Raw genomic sequence first — 18,166 nt, 5'->3', positions numbered from 1 at the left:
GGAGGGAGAGAGAGAGAGAGAGAGAGAGAGAGAGAGAGAGAGAGAGAGAGAGAGAGAGACTTTCCTCTAAGCCAACAGTTTCCATAAGCTCTTCAGTAGCTGGAACCTGATCCTGGCAGTATGGAGCGTCAACGCTTCATGGCCCCATCAGAATGAATGGCTGAATTACTGTGACATTAGTAAACCAATAATTCGTTTCCTGTGTCATTGTTCCTCACCTAAGCTGGTTAGCCAAGCCTTTTCAAAAGCCTGACTTGCTCGACCCGCTACTGGTTACAGTCCATTTCAAGCTCTTCTGTATAAAACGCAGTCTTGTCAAAGGAGAGACACCTGCTCACAGCAGGGGGGTTTCTCCCTGCCTGCCAAATTCTGTGTTACAGTGTCTAGAAACAAAATGATCTTTCCATCTGGAATGTGTCCGCCATGACTGCCTGCCTCCAGTTGACTGCCAACCTCTGGTGCCAGAATGAGGCAGAGAAACAAGGCAGGAAGGCTCTGGGAAATGAATTTTGATGAGTTCTTGACATTGTGGCTGTAAAGTTAGCTCTCTCTGAAGGAGAGCTGTTTACTTCACCATGACCTCAGCTAAATACGTATGTGTGGCTTCTGATGAGGGTAGAGATTATCCACCTATGGCCCTAATTCCAGTTTATTTTTTGTCACCCATTGTGAATTTTTACAAAACCTATGAATTTTCCCTCTTCTTCAAGCAGACTGACTCCCTGTTCTGTGGGATCACAGCTTCCCTTTGACTTAGGAGAGGCCAGAGGCTTTGCTTATTTCTCCCACCCAGGAAGGCAGCTGCTCACACAGAGATCACTCACCTCCCCCTTTACAGGGTGCTTGTCATCCTGGCCATAATTTTTTAACCTGTCAGTGAAGTCCATTTGATGGGTAATGGATGCATATTATCCCTTTACCTTAGTGAGATGCTATCAGTGTCCCCAGGGTTTCCAGCTGCCTGCTGTTTGGAGCTGTGATGAAGCAGAGAGCATCTGAAAAGTTTTCCTGACTGTTCTCCATTGATAGCTACCGTAGCAGGACTTGGAGGCTTCAGCATGTTCAATGGAGTTGCTAAGGATGGGATGTAGGTTAGACAGCTTGGCATGTTGACATGGGGTATCACAAAGAAAGCTGAAACTGCCTCAAGGCACTCTGTAAATCATAAAACGTTACACAGTTGTTATTTTGGCTGGTTCCAGAAATTAAATGTGCAAAAACTGTCTAAATACTCTGTCTCCAAATTGCATGTAACCCCCCCTCCCAAACAACTACCATACAACCCCCTCTTGTAGAATCTGGCACTAATCTCTTCCCCCAAATTCATTTTCTCTGCAGGTAAGTAACATCCCGTGGGCTCCCTCCTTGCATCCTAGTTAATTAAAACAACAGTAATCAGCATCTCATCGAGCTCTCTCTCAACAAATGATTGTATCCTCATAAGTCTGTTTTGTTTTCTTGTTGTTCCTTGTCCTAGAAGAGAAAAGGATAAGGAAAGGTAGGTATCAGCTTGGAGATATATTCAAGGAAACGACAGTGCCGAGGGAACCAATGACATTTAGCCCCAAACATTTCCTCCCCTGCAAGCTCAGAAAAAGATTTCCAATTATTTGCAAGCAGATAACATTGTATAGTGTCCTACATATTACAGACAAGACAGCAGAAAACAACTAGTTTGACAAAATTGTCCGGTAGCCAATTAGCTCTGCAGTTCTGCTAAATAACTATCAAGTGTGGCCCCTGTGGAATCTGCTAAGGATGCAGAAAGGAAGGAGTTTCCCATCAGCATTCTGAAAGTTTAGAGATCAGAAGCAAGATATGACCCCTCTAATGGATACACCAGCTTTGGAGGACAGTTGTGTGCTTGTGTGTGTGTGTGTGTGTGTGTGTGTGTGTGTGTGTGTGTGTGTGCATGAGAGAGAGAGAAAGAGAGAGACAGAGACAGAGACAGAGGCAGAGAGACAGAGACAGACAGAGAGACAGGGGGAGAGAGAGACACAGAGAGACATACAGAGAGAGACACAGAGACAGAGACATAGAGATGGGGAGAGAGAGACAGAGAGAGAGAGGCAGACAGAGAGAGAGAGAGAAGGGGGAGAGAGAGAGAGAGAGAACATGGATGACACACATATGGTAAAAGTAAGCAAATGTCCCAGGTCTTCTAACTGTAAATGCATATTTTATTATGAGCTCTCCCTGAACAGCTTGGTGATTACTGGCTCCGTAATTTTAGACTGAAAAGTTATTTTTCTTCCCATCTCAATATAAATAAATTCCTATTGTACTATGGTACAACTAGGCAGCAATTCGGCCATGCTAAGACTGAGACGCTAAGACAAGATAAATGACTTTAGTTTAGTGGTGCGTGTTTAACTCCTTCCAAGCAATATTTTGAAAGTTGATTCTTCATCATTTTCACTATCCAAAGTTCTTGTCTTCTCAGATACTGGGAGAAGTAATATGGGCTCGATGCCAAGTAAAAAAAAATTACAGAAAAAGATACAGCTTAAGAATTTGCAATGATATTACCACTTTGAAAATAGAAAATAAAATTTAATACAGTTGGCTATTCCAAACATACTGGAGTTAGAGGCACTAGTTTTAAGTTGAAATTACTAATTATGAGTTCTATGATCTGGTAATGGGACCAAAGATTAAATGAGTGGAGAGTGCCACCTTCTAATCTCCATGGCTCATCTCTGTAATTATATATAAATAAGCTAATAGAAGGGAAGGCCACAATTTTCAGGTAGCCACCGAATGGGGACCCAAAGGTCACTCTCCTCATCGACCCTCAGCTTCTGCATTTGTGCCAGTTCATGATGCTGAGTCAGATCAGTTCTGAGAGTAGGAAGTGATTTGGGAGAAACCAGTGGTTTTCAGCAATGGCTCAAAGTCAATAGTCCACAGATTGGCACCTGCTTCAGACGTATCTGGAATTGTCATCAGAAATCCACATTTGTGGGGTCCCACATAGGTGTTCTACATTGGTCCTTTCGGCTTGGGTCCTGAGGATCTGAATTTATTAATGGTCTGTTCAAATGGAATTGGTGTAGCTGGCCAGAAGTGCTACTATCCTCATACAAATCACAGTGCATAGTCTGGGAAGACACAGGCTGAAACTGCCTCTGAGGAGTGAGACAGAGCCTCAGAGACTCACAGCCAAGAGGAATTCATGGCCACTGTCCTCCTGAACACAAATCCATCTGCCCCACCCTTCTGAACACACCACTCAGGTAGAGAAAGCCCATCTTCACAGTTGCAAAAATGCTTGAGGGCCAAAGAGTGGACCAGACAGAGTCCAGAGGTAACAGAATTAGATTGGCCTGGACTTTTTACAAGGAGATGAGCTCTTGAGATTAAATTGACCTACATTCTCCATTTGTTATAACCAGAGGGCAGAGTTCTCCAGCCATAAGCAACTGTAACATCCTAGGTATGATGATGCCCATTCTTATGCTGTAGACTTTGTATAAATAAGGGGAGTGGAGCAGAAGGATCAATATGCACAAAGTATGAAAATGCCACAGTGAACTCCATTGCTTTGTGTGGTATACTAGTCATTTTTTTCAACTTTACAAGTACTAGAGTCACTTAGTCTTTGAGAACTTCAACTGAAGAACTGCCACCATCAGCTTGGGCATGTCTGTGGAGGTATTTTCTTGGTTGCAGTTGAATATTTGGTCTCCAGTTTGTGGAAATGTTTGAGAAGAACTAGGAGGGCTGCCCTTGTTGAAGTGTTCCACTGGGAACAGCCTTTGAGGTTTCAAAAAGGCTTGTGTAGTTTCGGGTATGCTTCTCTCTGCCTCCAGTTTGTGGATCAAGATGTGAGCTCTCAGCTGTTCCTTCTGCCATGCCATCATGGATTCTAACCTTAAGAACCATAAGCCCAACTAAATTTTATAATTTATCTTGGTCATGGTGTTTTACCACACTAATAGAGAAGAAACCATTTTTATTTTATTAAAAAAATAAAATAAAAATTTAGTTTATATATTTTTTTAAAAAGAGGCAAATGGAAGAAATAGAAATTATGGATTTTAAAAAGGATTTATATATTATTTTCATTTTTATAAATCTATAAATAAAGATTGTAAATACTTAAAAAAAAAGAAAGGAAACTAACACACTGATAGATATGGGAGGGACCAGCCCACTGTAGGTAGTACCGTCCCTAGGCCAATAGACCTGGCTTGTATAAGAAAGGTAGCTGAGCAAGCCAAGAGCTAGCAGAACCTTTGTTTTTCTGGGATAAGACATCTTGGTTGGCTGGGTTGAAAATTCAACTATGATTAATAAAAGACCAGTATTATTGAGGTGAAAGTTTCTGGGAAATATTTACTGAGGCTCAGCACACAGAAGCTGTGGTCCACAAGGTGTGAAGGCAGTATCTCAAGCTGGCAGCTCAATTTGGCAATTCTGGAAGAGTCTCCAACATACACGTGGTCTTGAACACATGAGGGGATCAGAGAGAACAAGTAAGTCTTGGCATTAAACGATAGGGTCAGAGTTTCCCTGAAAAGAAGCCAGGTAGCTGTTTGTGAAGGGGCAGTCTTGGTTATGGTAGAGAATCTAGAATATTGGAGTTGCCAAGGCTATAGAATGACTACCAAGGTAAGTGGTAGCCATGAAGTGGAGCTGGCTGAGCCCACAAGCCATCCTATGTGTGGTGTGGAAGGCAGAGCTGAGAAGTAGCATTACCTAAGCTCTTTGGAGGCCAGAATACAGTGAGTCAGAAACATCAGACGGTGAGCTATTTGCATTGTTGGATTTTGGTTTCCTTTTGATCATATTGTAACTGGGATCTGTTTTGTAGCTGTTGGAATATGAAGTATTTAGCTTACTTCTAATCATAAAGAAGGACACAATTAATACAGTGATATTTTAAAGAGACATCAAACTTTTAAGTGACAGCATTTTAAAAATGATTGTGGGCTTTTAAAAGCTGTATTGTGTTTTACATCATGAGGTTAAAATAAAATCTTGGGGATAAAAAAAAGGGGGAAGGTTATCATTTAATAATGATGTGTTCGTCAAGTTAATAGAGAGTCATTTGTGTTGGTTAGTTTTTTTCAACTTGACTCTAAGTAGAGTTACTTGGGAAGAAGAAACTTCAAATGAGGAATTACCTCCACCAGTGAATTGTGCCACTGGTTCTTGGGCACACTTGTGGGGTATTTTTTAGTAGTAGTTGAGTTGTGAGTACCCAGCTCATTGTTGGGGGTGTGTTAACCACTGGGCAAGTAGCCGTATGGTGGGAGAGGGGCTAGGGAGGGGAGTGGGGGTGGGCTTCTGGATCAAGTGTAGAGAAAGACAGGAGAGAAGGCTAGGGGGCCAGGAGAATGAATGGAAATCTTGAGGTAGTGGTGGAGGAGGTGGGGGCATCAAGGATGTGCTAGAGACCTGGGAGGAGAGGCTTTCCATAAACCAGTTGGGGAGATCTTAGCTGAGATTCACAGTGGTAGAGATATGGAACCTGAAAAGGCCACTTCCTGTAGCCAGGCAGGAACCCCATTGGAGCAATAGGTACATCAACCTACCTACAAAACTTTCAACCCAAAATTTATCCTTTCTCTAAGAAAATGCAGGGACAGGGAATGGAGCAGAGACTGAGGGTTTGGCCAATCACTGATCAGCCCAACTTGAGAAGCATCCCATGGGTAAACACCAATCCCTGACACTATTAATGATACTCTGTTATGCTTATAGATAGGAACCTAGCATAAGTGTCCTCTGAGAGATTCCACCCAGCAGCTGACTAAAACAGATGTAGAAACCCACAGCCAAACATTAAATAGAGCTTTGGACTTTTATGGAAGATTTGGGGGAAAGAATTGAGGGCTCCGAAGGTGATAGGAACTCCACAGGAAGACCAACAGAGTCAACTAACCTGTAGCTCTCAGAGACTGAACCACCAACCAAAGACCACCTAGGAACCCTGCATATATGTAGCAGATGTGTAGCTCAGTCTTCATGTGGATCCCCCAACAACTATAGAAGGGGCTATTCCCTAAAGCTATTGCCTGTCTATCGAATATGCTCCCCTAACTGGGCTGCCCTGCAGAGACTTTATATGTCAGGGTGGGGGGATGGATACACAGGGAGCCCTCCACCCTCTCAGAGGAGAAAGGTAGGTAAAATGGGGTGAAAGACTGTGTGAGGGGGGCTGGGAAGGGGGAGTAATAGGATGCAAAGTGGATAAATAAATAAACAAACTTTTATAAAAGAAGAGTAGCCGAGAGAGCAATGAAGAAAATGTCAATAAATAGCATTTCCCCATGGTCTCTACTTCAGTTCCTTTCTCTAAGTACTCACCCCAAGTTCCTGCTTGGCTTCCCTTGATGATGCTTTGGAATCTCTAAGTAAAATAAATACTTTCTTCCTCACATTGCTTTTGGTCTGTGTTTTAACATAGCAACAGAAAGACAACTAGGACATATAGTATTTAAAAATAATAAAGAATAAATGCCATTCTCAAATGAGAATAAGTGGGCATTGAAGCATGGCATGCATTAGCCACTACACTCAGCAGCAGCAAGTGACAAATATCTAGATGAAGTCATTTGCCAATATATACCTTTTGAATGGAAAATTGTTTCTGTATTGGTGCCCTTAGGATATCAAAGTTTTTTTTAAAGATTTATTTATTTTATGTACTTGACACTTCAGAAAAGGGCATCAGATCCCTTTACAGATGGTTGTGAGCCACCATGTGGTTGCTGGGAATTGAACTCAGGACCTCTGGAAGAGCAGTCAGAGCTCTTAACAGCTGAGCTATCTCTCACATCCAAGCTTTTTAAACCTAGAAAAGCAAGACACTGTTGTGACACTTGGGGATTCTGAAGGTTCTGCCTTACACTGTGAGGGAAGGTTTGGGGAACTGGTTAGTTGTTGCTTATTTACCCAGTTATCCACTGTCCCACTGAAAGTTCTTGAATCCTAACGTGTAAAGTCTTAGGCAATTGTTTCTTGAGCCCAAATCAACTCATTCCTCTGTGTGACAGAGTTGGGATTTCATATTTGATCCACCTCCTTACATTTATGCCACTCTGCATTATGTGTCCCATTTCTGTGTCCCTGTCAATCATGAGCTTCCCGAGAGCAGAGTTTTCTATGTCTCAGAAGCCCGTAGTGACTTGAGGAAAGCAAGAGTTCCTGAAACATCCATTAAGTTTATTGCTGAACAACAAAAGTCCTCCATGACCCCAGATGTGATGGATCCCTATCTTTCAGCACTCTTTCATCTCTTGCCAGTCCTCCCCCTACTGAGCATCCCATCTTTTCCTTGAAGTTGAAACATTGCACTCTTTGTGTATTCCTTCCAGCTCTCTGGGTTCTCTGTGCAAACGGTTACCTCCACCCAATCAGCATTAAAATTCTATAAGACTGGGTCCTGGGTTTTTTTCTCACCCCATTCTATGTATTTTGGCAAAACACACACACACACACACACACACACACACACACACACACACACACACACACACAAACATCACTTTACTAATAATGTCTGTCCTATACTTCAACTTCTACTCCCATTAGAGTGATACTGTCTTAGTCATGGTTTCTATTCCTGCACAAACACCATGACCAAGAACAAGTTGTGGAGAAAAGAGTTTATTCAGCTTACACTTCCACACTGCTGTTCATCACCAAAGGATGTCAGGACTGGAACTCAAGCAGGTCAGGAAGCAGGAGCTGATGCAGAGGCCATGGAAGGATGTTACTTACTGGCTTGCTTCCCCTGGCTTGCTCAGCCTGCTCTCTTATAGAACCCAAGACTACCAGCCCAGGGATGGCACCACCCACAATGGGCCCTCCCTCCCTTGATCACTAATTGAGAAAATGCATTATAGCTGGATCTCATGGAGGCATTTCCTCAAGGGAGGCTCCTTTCCCTGTGCTAACTCCAGCTTGTGTCAAGTTGACACACAAAACCAGCCAGTACAAATAATATCTATATTCACCAGTAATCCCTATCTTATCATGGAACTATTAACTAAACTCTATCTTCTTTAAGATGTCTCTAGGGCATTTGAACAAACTTACCCCCAATACGTTCATACTTCCTCCCAAACTGATCCTCTTTCAGAGGTCTGAAGCTCTGAAAAGCACAGACACCCTCTTTCCTCTAGTCGCCTTTTCACTGATGTGATTGAATATATGATCAGAATCAGCTTAAGGCAGAGGAGATTGGTTTTCGTTCATTGTTTGAAAGTATACACTGCATTAGTTTGGAGAAGGAATGGATGTCACTGGCTCTGCGACAGAGGAAGGAAGCTTCAGCCAATATTCACATCTCAGAGAATAGAACGTCAAGACTGCTCAAGAAAAATGGCTAGGTTGTAAGAAGTCAAGACCCACTTCCTGACACCCGCTTCCTTTGTGAGATTTTGACTCCAAAAGGGTCCATGCCCTCCCCAAATAGCACAGTCATCTGGAGACCAAGTGTTCAGAGACATGAGTCTAGAGAGAACATTTAAAAGATATTCAATTACAGCCCACGGTGGGTTCATGACCAGCTCACATAGCAAAGTACATTGTGACTGACTTCAAAAGTTCCCATAGTCTTATAGTCCCAACCCCTTTTAAAAGGGCAAAGTTCAGAAGCCCTGTTCTGAGACTCCAGATAATCTCTTTTGTGCAGTCTTGTGAAATTAAAAGTCAAATTATAGACATTTAATGTACAATGGCACAGGGTAACCATTCATATTCTCAGAGAGAACATTGGGAGGACAGCAATGAAAACTTGTGCCAAAGGACCAAAGCCTCATAGGACAACCATCAAGTCCTACCACTTGTGGTAGCTCCAGGGCGTCAGAGTAGCCCCGATCCTCCAACTCTGACTCACAGCATGCATGCTATACTGGTTGCTTACATATCAAATTGGCATAAGTTAGATTCATATGGTAATTTGGAACCTCAACTGAGGAAATTCCCCCACCAGATTGGCCTGTGGAGGAGCCTATGTTGCATTTTCTTGATTGATGATTGATGTGAGAATGACCAGTTCACTACAGGCACTGCCATCCCTGGGGTGGCAGTTCTGGGTGCTATAAGAAAGCAGACTGAGCAAGCTATGTTGAGCAAGCCAGTAAACAGCCAACTCCCCATGGCCTCTGCATCAGTTCATGTTTTCAGGTTCCTCTGTTTGAGTGCTTGATTTAAATTCCCTCCGTGATGCACTGTGATGTGTAAATGTTAGTTGACATAAACCCTTTCCTTTCTAAGTTGTTTTTGGTCATGATTTTTATCTTAGCAACATAAAAATCTGTGTCTATTTGGTGCCTACAGCTGTCCACTGAAAATACTCTTTGTGTTGGGTATCTACAATCTTCTAAAGCCTCTTTAATTTAATTTAGGGCTCTATTGTTTCATGCACAACCTTTTCTTTTCTTTTTTCATTAGATATTTTCTTTATTTACATTTCAAATGCTATCCTGAAAGTTCCCTGTACCCTCCCCCCACCCTGCTCCCCTACCCACCCACTCCCACTTCTTGGCCCTGACATTCCCCTGTACTGGGGCATATAAAGTTTGCAATACCAAGGGGCCTCTCTTCCCAATGATGGCCGACTAATCTTCTGCTACTTATGCAGCTAGAGACATGAGCTCTGGGGGTACTGGTTAGTTCATATTGTTGTTCCACCTATAGGGTTGCAGACCCCTTCAGCTCCTTGTGTGTTTTCTCTAGCTTCTCCATTGGGGGCCCTGTGTTCCATCCTATAGATGACTGTGAGCATCCACTTCTGTATTTGCCAAGCACTGGCATAGCCTCATACAAGACAGGGGTCCCTTCAGCAAAATCTGGCTGGCATATGCATTAGTGTCTGGGTTTGGTGGCTGATTATGGGATGGATCCACAGGTGGGGCAGTCTCTGGATGGTCCATCCTTTTGTCTTAGCTCCAGACTTTGTCTCTGTAACTCCTTTCATGAGTGTTTTGTGCCCTATTCTAAGAAGGAATGACAACCTTTTCAAGAACTCTGTGCAGAGAAGCTGACACTGTCACTTGTTTTCTAGTCTCCCTGGCTCTCTGGAACTTTAGCTCAAGCCTCTATAGCTACCTCATTCTTACAGGTCTGCAAAAGAAGCACCATCCGGATGATGCCAAGTTCTGCTGCCTTCTTGAGATACAGCCTGGTTCCTTTGACTGCAACTGCAGTGGCCTCTCTGTGCCTTCACAGCTATTCCTGGGGAAAGTATCTTCCTAGGGATCAGTTTTCCCCAGCACACCCTTGAAGGATCATCTTTTTGGATATTTTCCTTTAAAGTTAATCTGTGTGGTTGCACCATGGGTCTCTGGGTGGACTCTCATCCTCCATGCATCCTTCTTATTGGCTTCACACCAAGTGCACCATTTCTCTATAATGGACTTAGTCTCGAGCTATACATTCCTCTTCTGTCTTCAATGTTAACTGTATTCATGTCCCTTTTCCTCTACCTGTTCATATTTTTCTGCTCTGTCTCATTGGAAATTTGGGTAAATGCAGCAAGCAATACCCATGCCTCAACCTGATGTTATATTGTCTCGACATGTGCTTCACCAAAGAGTTCAGACAGTTACTTTTGAATTTAATACCATTCAAGTTTTCATCGGCAGGATGGTGCCACACACAGCCATAGTCTTTGCCAGAATATAAGGCAAATGGTCTGAGGCTCATTTCCTTGTAGAGTCTTGTCCCCTTCTAAAGCCTCATGGGCACTGTCTTTAATGACCAGATTCCTACTAAATGCCTACCCCCACAGTCCACTAAGTTCTTTTTATGGCTTTCTAGGTTTCTCTTGCTTTGCAGCTCCAAAAGACTTCAGCGTTCCTCTCATAAAACCAGTTCTAAAGAACTATAAACCACACAGTTAGGTTTATCACAGCAGTGGCCCCATTTCTTGGTGCTGATATTCTCTGTGTTAGTTATTTGTGTGTGTGTGATTGTGACAAAATAATGTATAAGAAGATACGTGTAAGCGAGAAGTTTATTGGGGCTCATAGTTGAGGAGAGATAGCCCATCTTGGTAAGGATTACATGCTAGCAAAATACAGTGAGACTGTGTGGAGGTGGATTGGTCATACCTCAGGGGAACAGGCAGCAGAAACTGGATAAGAAATAAGCACTGCTACAAACCCCAAGATCCCCTTCCTCTGGAGTGACTGTGTTTTAAGGGTACAGTACCTTCCCAAAGCATCACCATCAGCTGGGAGTCCAGTATCCGAACTCATGAACCTATGGGGGATGAGTTCCCATTTGAACCACAGCACTGTTTTACAAATGAGCAAATAGCATCATTTCCCTTTGCATATCTCAGGACTTGGTGATATCCTTCAGCAAGCCTAATAGTCACATACCTTCTTGAACCTGTCCCCTAGTCTTCCTCTCTCCCATCCTATTTTGATCCAGGCTACCATTATCTATCACCTGGGTAACTCAGCAGGCTCAATAACTGGCCTCTTCCAGTTCATTTCCTACATAAAGTCAGGGTAATCTAAATGCAAATGTGATCATGCTTAAAGAACCCCTTTAGTGGCTGTTCATTGCTCTTAGAATAAAGAGCAGAATGCTTAAACAAGGTGTGTGATTTGCCCTTCACCCTTTTTAGACCCACTTTCCAATCCTATTCCACTTTTCATTGTGCACTGACTGCATTAGACATCTCTGCATTTCTGAATGCTGTGCTGTATATTCTTCTGAATATATATATATATATATATATATATGTGTGTGTGTGTGTGTGTGTGTGTGTGTGTGTGTGTGTATTTCTAAATCATACCCCTTCAATTAGCTACTTCATTTTTCTTTCAATTGATCTTTTTTTCCCCAAAAGCTCTTGTTTTCCTTCTATTCTAGTTAGCATCTTTGTTGCTGTGATAAGACACTGATGAAAAATACCATGGGAAGGAAAGGATTTATTTCAGCTCACAGGTCCATTACTGAAGGAAGTCAAGGCAGGAACTCTAGGCAGGATCTTGGAGGCAGGAGGTAAAGCAGAGATCATGGATGGCTTGCTCATTTACCTTTCTTATGCATCTCAGGCCCATATGTCTATGTATAGCACTGCCTACAGTGGACTATGCCCTCCTATCTCAATCACTAATCAAGAAAATGCCACGTAGATGTACCCACAGACCACCTTTAAAGGCAGTTCCTCCACTGAGGTTTCCTTCTTGTCAAGAAAATCTAGTATGTGTATAGTTGAAAAAAACTAACCAGCAACACTGACTTCTTATCAACTTAACACACATATCACTTATAAACTATAGTCTTTCCTTTCTTATTTATCCTCATAATCTTGTTTATCTCCATCATCTTATTATTATCACAGTAAAAAAACAGTCCAACTTTTGAGGTTCTATAGTCTTTAATGGTTTTAACATCAGTCCATGATCTCTTTAAAATCCAAAGTCTCTTAACTGATCCAGTTAAACCAAAAATAAATTTAATACTTTCTAATTCTAATAGGAAAAAACCAGGGAGGGCATGGTCATACTCAAATCAAAAAGAAACCATCATCTAACAGTGCAGATATCCCAGTGTCCAATGTCTGGGACTCTTTCATAAACTTCTGGATTCCCAAGGGTTTGGGCAGTTCTACTTCTATGACTCTGCTATCAATAGAATGCATAGGTCATCTTGTGGGATTGGCTGGTTCCACTTAACAGTTAGTTGTGTCCTTTGTTTTCACCTCACAGTCTTAGCATCCAGTATTTTGGAGTCTTTACTGAGGCAGAGGCTACAACTTCACCAATAGCCTCCTGGCCTCTATCCAGGGACTCCCACCCTGCCAAAAGCCTCAGCTTCTCCCCAGGAGCCTATCAATTCTTCATTCTTTACTTCAACTGAAGCTGCACCTTCAGCAACATCTCCTAACCTTGAACAGTACCAACTTTCCGCTGCTCTCCAGGACCCTGTCATGCCTACAAAAACCAGTACCACAGTGGAGAGACTCAAACATTAGCACAAAGTACAGCTTCACACCCCACCCTCACCCTCCACCAGACCATAGCTTATGTGTGCTGATCCTGAGAAAACACTTCCCAGATTTCATCTCAACGATGTTGGTCTCTTAATTGGGTGATTTCTCAGCCCCAGGTAACTAGTATCAATTGTCCCAATAAAGCAACGGTTTTCTTCAATGGTGCTGGACGCACAGCTGAATTGTCAACCCTAGTTGGCCAGACCCACAGATTCTGAATTCAAAATTTCCTAGGAATTGTTAGGTCCAAAGGAATCTCAGGACAAATGGTCAATTTTGGTAACTCTTAGCATCCCAACAACCCATGCTGGTGGTGGCTCAATCAGTACCTGTGGTCCTTCCTAGCTCTTCTCACCCCACCTCCTACTTCTCCAGCTCATAGACTTCCTTTCCCAGCTCCTTACTCCCATAGAGCCCTGCCAGTTCAACCTCGTGCTGTCATTCCCTCCTCTTTCTTGGTCTCCTTGTCAGCATTCTCTTCATCTCTTCCCTCACTTATGGCTGTCCATCATCTCTCTTCTCACGGCCAGGTTCTGATCATATTTAGTCCACTCCTTTCTTTCCCTGCTCTAGAGTTTTCCAGATGCCCAGGGGTGTTCTTTCCCTCACATCCATAATAAAGCCTTCTCCTCAACCATACCTGGGAGTGGTCATGTCCTCCTTTTATAAATCTGGTGTGGAAACCCCAGTTTTTGATGGATTTTTAACCTTCTCTGTGAAACTCCATAGGCCAGGCTTCTATTGCCAGCATGGCTCTTGGAATTATCTTGCACGTTTCTACAGAACAGCTCATTAAGCATTTCCTGCCCCAAGTTCCAAGTGTTTCCATGACCCTCCCGTGAAACACGGTCAGATTCCTCACAGCAATACTCCACTCTTCTGATACTTAGTTTGCTTTATGTTGCTGTGATAAAACACTAATAAGAGCAACTTGGCCAGAAGGGGTTTATTTTATTTTACACTTTATAGTCCTTTGTTGAGACCAGTCAAGGCAGGAGCTCAATCTAGGTGGATGCCTGGAGACTGGAACTGAAATAGTGACTACAGAGGAAAAGTAGAACGTTGCTTACTAACGTGTTCTCTTTGGCTTCTTTGGCTACAGTTCTTATACAGGTCAAAGGTGCCTGCTTTGGACAACTGACAATGGCCTAGCCCGCCTCATGTCAATCAGTAATCAAGAGAATGCCCCACAGACATGCCAACAGACCAACCTGATAGATCTGACTCCTCAGCAGAGGTTCTGTTCTCCAAGGTAACTCAAACTTATGATTCAAGTTAATAAGACTAACCGGCACAATACCTGTAGTATATTATCCCTCTAATGGCTTCAGCTGTATTAGTAATTATAAATTCAGTTTTCAAGCTGATTAGTGTACCTCTCCCAGATTGTTTTGTTTTGTTTTGTTTTTAAATCAGTTTCTTTAAATGCCTCCCTAGTTCCTGTGTAATACAGAGGATAACATTTTATTTTAGGGTAAACTTTTATTTGGTAATTCTGTTTATCAGGGACATCTAAGCTCAGCATAGCCAAACACTATTATACTTCACCAAGTCTCTTCCCAGTTTGAGTACTATCACATCATATAAACTGCCTACAGAGAAAACTACAGAGAAATGCCTTATGGAAAATAAGAACAGATTTCTGTGTATGCGGCTTGATATCATCTCTACTCCTTAAATTAAAAAAAATGTAGCTTCTGAAAACAAATTGTCAAGGATGGATAACTGATGATAGAATATTCAAATCATTTTAGTAAAACCATTACAAGAAAACGGGGAACAATATTTTGAGTGATTTGGCACAACAAACAAACTGCACTGATAAGTTTCTAAATTGCTACTATCTTTTTTTTTAAAAAACAATTTCGCAGTGTAAATCATTTGTCAATCAAGTACTCAATATACTGTGGTATGCTCCAACATGGATTGGCCAGATATGATAATTAGGTGAGCATTGGATCATTACATGAAAATTCAAACAGGACTTCTGCTGAGTGCATGGTTATCTGTGGCCATCCGGGTCTCTGTATGATATAATTATTACTCCCCCTAAAGCACGTAGGCACTAAGAAACTCCTGTTCCACTTCCTGTTATGACGTGGGTTTAGATATTTGAAGAAGAATTCCGAAGACTCATTCTTCAACTTCTAATGAGTGCTTTGCTAATTGAGAAGTTCCTACTTTATAAGTTCAGGATGGGTAGAAGCACTTTTTTCAGGATTCTTATTCAGACAATAACAGGCAGCCTTCAAGGAAGAAAAACAAAACAAAACAAAACATTCACCACTGGAAAAACAAGAGATTCAGAGCAAATATTTAACAGTCAAAAGGGGTTGTGATCTCTGGCTTCTGGAATATTTTTATGTCAAACAGATGGAAAAATACAACTAGAGGAGTATATTTTCCAGGATTTCCTCTTTGGCCTCTGAAATGCCAGTTTTCAGTGACACGGACTCATCTGGATGCAAAGCCATATGTTTAGTAGCCTCATCATTTTGCATCTAGATGTTCCCCACACTGGGAGTGGCCTCAGTGAACACAAAGGAAGACAGTCATTGCTTAAAGCAGGGTGACCATTGGGACCCCCTCTCCACCATTTGTGGTTTGCTTGAGACCAGTGCAATCTGCTGTCAGACACTGAACACAGCCTGCGCTAACTGTGCTTCGGAGCCCTGGGATCATGCAGGCTCTCATGCATTTGATGGCACTCATTTATCTTCCCAAACTGAGTTTGACTAATCATATCCTTCTCCCTTTCCTCCTTGTGACTTTCATTCCTGCTTCCTTTAAGACAGAGCAGAAACAGAATTATACTTTCAACCTTTCCATACAACTAACGTCAGAGAAATAACAGACTCACAGTTGCAGATTACCCAAAAAAAAAATAATCATCCAATTATATACTGAAACTGGGATGAATAATTATGTCACTAAAACCAATTGGCACAAAAAAAAAGCCAGACCCATGAAACCAGGACATTTGGCAGGATGTGAGACTTTGACTGGCAGCAGAATTGCATGGCCCTTTCTGTCTGTCACCTGCTAACACAACTGGACACAGAGACAGTGGTTAATAGAGCCAGAAATATGAATATGAAAGTTGGGGCCAGAGCTCCTTAGGGCCAACTTAATCAGTAGGGCTGAATGCATCTGTGTCTGGGAGAGGAAACACTCGCCCTCCCCATGCAAACCTTGACATGTATACACTAACTTAGCAGCTCCCTGGGCTTTCCTAACATAATTCTTTCCTCTCACAAACAACTTAGAATGGAAAGGAAACACTTTAGCCATTTGACTACATCAGTCTTTGAATACTGTTTTCCAGACATTCAGGAGGAAAGGCTCGATTCACAGCCCTGCATCTTTGCAATGCAGCAGTGAGTCCTCATACTATTGCACCGTACCCCTGATTCCTGAGCTGCCTGAGGCAGATCCTTCTGGATTGTTGAGAGAGACTGAGTTGATCCAGAGTGATGTGTTCTGTTGGCACCAGCTTTGAAAGTCCCAGTTCAAAGACTACACTTGCTATTCGAGTTATGAGTTTGTAAATGTGAACCTACTCAAGAGAACATGAGTTGGTGTGATGTCATCAAAGGACGACAAGTCCAGCTCCCATTGGCTGCTGGGAGCCTGGACAGGGTATATAATAGGCTATGTGCATCTTACAATCATATGTATGTCTGTATTTCTACTTGGAGGAAGTTTGGTGTTTGGAAGGTTAATTAACTATGGCTACTTAGAATAAGATTCCATTCATTATTGCTATGGTGAAGTAATTTTATTAGTGAAAAGGTACAGAGTAGCCATGTTACTTGACCTCTGACATTTCCATCCCCCAACTATGAATCTATTTGTACAACAGGACCAGGGCTTTGTACAGAGCTAAGGCATAAAAGTAGATTTTTTTGAAGACCCAATATCTACGGTAAATTTCTAATAACCCAAAACCAGTTTGGCTGTCGTGCCTGAAAACAACATGAGGTCTTTTTCCAAGTGGGTTTATTACTTTTCCCCTAAGGGACAGAGTGGCACTGGCAATGAATGCCTGTGTCTGTTAGTCCAAAGGAAAAGTGGAAGCAGGATGGCCCTGTTGTGCCATGCCCTTCCATGCCAGATGAAATGCTTCTGCACACTGGCCAGAGAGCCAGCTGTAGGGCAGGAGGACGGGATGAGCAGCCAGGGTCAGCCAAGCTGCCAACTGGACATGAGGAAACTCGCCTTGCCTTGCCATGTGGCAGTCTGATGACCAGGAAGTGTGGCTGGTGCAGAGCCCGAACAGGAAGGGCTTTGAAATTTTGATCTTCATGTTATGTAACAGATTCCTGGCAGCATTCATAAAGCATCAAAGTAAAGAATCAGATCTCTCTCTTCTGAAAGACAAGGGATCTCTATGAATGAATTATAGTTAAAAAAAAAAAACAAAACAAAACCCTGTGAACAACCAGCTTGAACGCCTCGAAGAGCTGCTTGTCAGCTTCCTTTCTGTCTCATTACCACTGGCCTCTGAGTGAAACCACTCTGTAAGTACCAACTCGCCTGCATCAGAGATTTAGAGAACAAAGGTGGCATAAGAGAGCCGACTAAGCCATCTTCTGATTCATATGCAGCTAGAGAGACGAGCTCAAGGGGGGGTACTGGTTAGTTCATAATGTTGTTCCACCTATAGGATTGCAGCTCCCTTTAGCTCCTTGGGTACTTTCTCTAGCTCCTCCATTGGGGGCCCTGCGATCCATCCAATAGCTGACTGTGAGCATCCACTTCTGTGTTTACTAGGCCCGGGCATAGTCTCACAAGAGACAGCTATATCTGGGTCCTTTCAGCAGAATCTTGCTAGTGTATGCAATGGTGTCAGCGTTTGGAAACTGATTATGGGATGGATCCCCATTGGTCGTGCAAACTTTATATGCCTCAGTACAGGGGAACGACAGGGCCAAGAAGTGGGAGTGGGTGGGTGGGGGAGTGGGTGGGGGAGCGTGTGGAGGACTTTTGGGATAGCACTGGAAATGTAAATGAAATAAATACCCAATAAAATAAATTAAAAAAAACAAAAAAAATGTCAAAAAAAAAGAGAGAGAGAGGCGGCTCATCCTTTTTCTGAGGTGTATCCCATACTGACTTGCCATAGAGGGGCTACGGTTAATCTTTTCTTCACTTCTGCGCTGAACTCTGATGGGATAGATGTGGTAGGTAGCTGCAGTT

The 18,166-nt window shown here is 42.6% G+C and overlaps 1 long non-coding RNA gene across 2 annotated transcripts in view; it reads left to right on the top strand.

The window, feature by feature from the left end:
- The window catches only part of Gm39920, a 63,580-nt gene that overhangs the window by 856 nt on the left and 44,558 nt on the right, over positions 1 to 18,166 (top strand). Inside the window, exons 1-2 of one of the 2 annotated variants that reach the window (XR_866694.2) lie at positions 4,614 to 4,748; positions 14,070 to 14,219. This is a non-coding gene — a long non-coding RNA (predicted gene, 39920). Of the gene's footprint in view, positions 1 to 4,613; positions 4,749 to 14,069; positions 14,220 to 18,166 lie in introns of those variants that run through there. The other variant, XR_003953898.1, reaches the window with a different exon arrangement.

This window comes from Mus musculus, chromosome 2 (genome assembly GCF_000001635.26).
Source record: "Mus musculus strain C57BL/6J chromosome 2, GRCm38.p6 C57BL/6J".
Taxonomy (NCBI): domain Eukaryota; kingdom Metazoa; phylum Chordata; class Mammalia; order Rodentia; family Muridae; genus Mus; species Mus musculus.
This window is presented reverse-complemented; position numbering and strand designations above follow the sequence as displayed.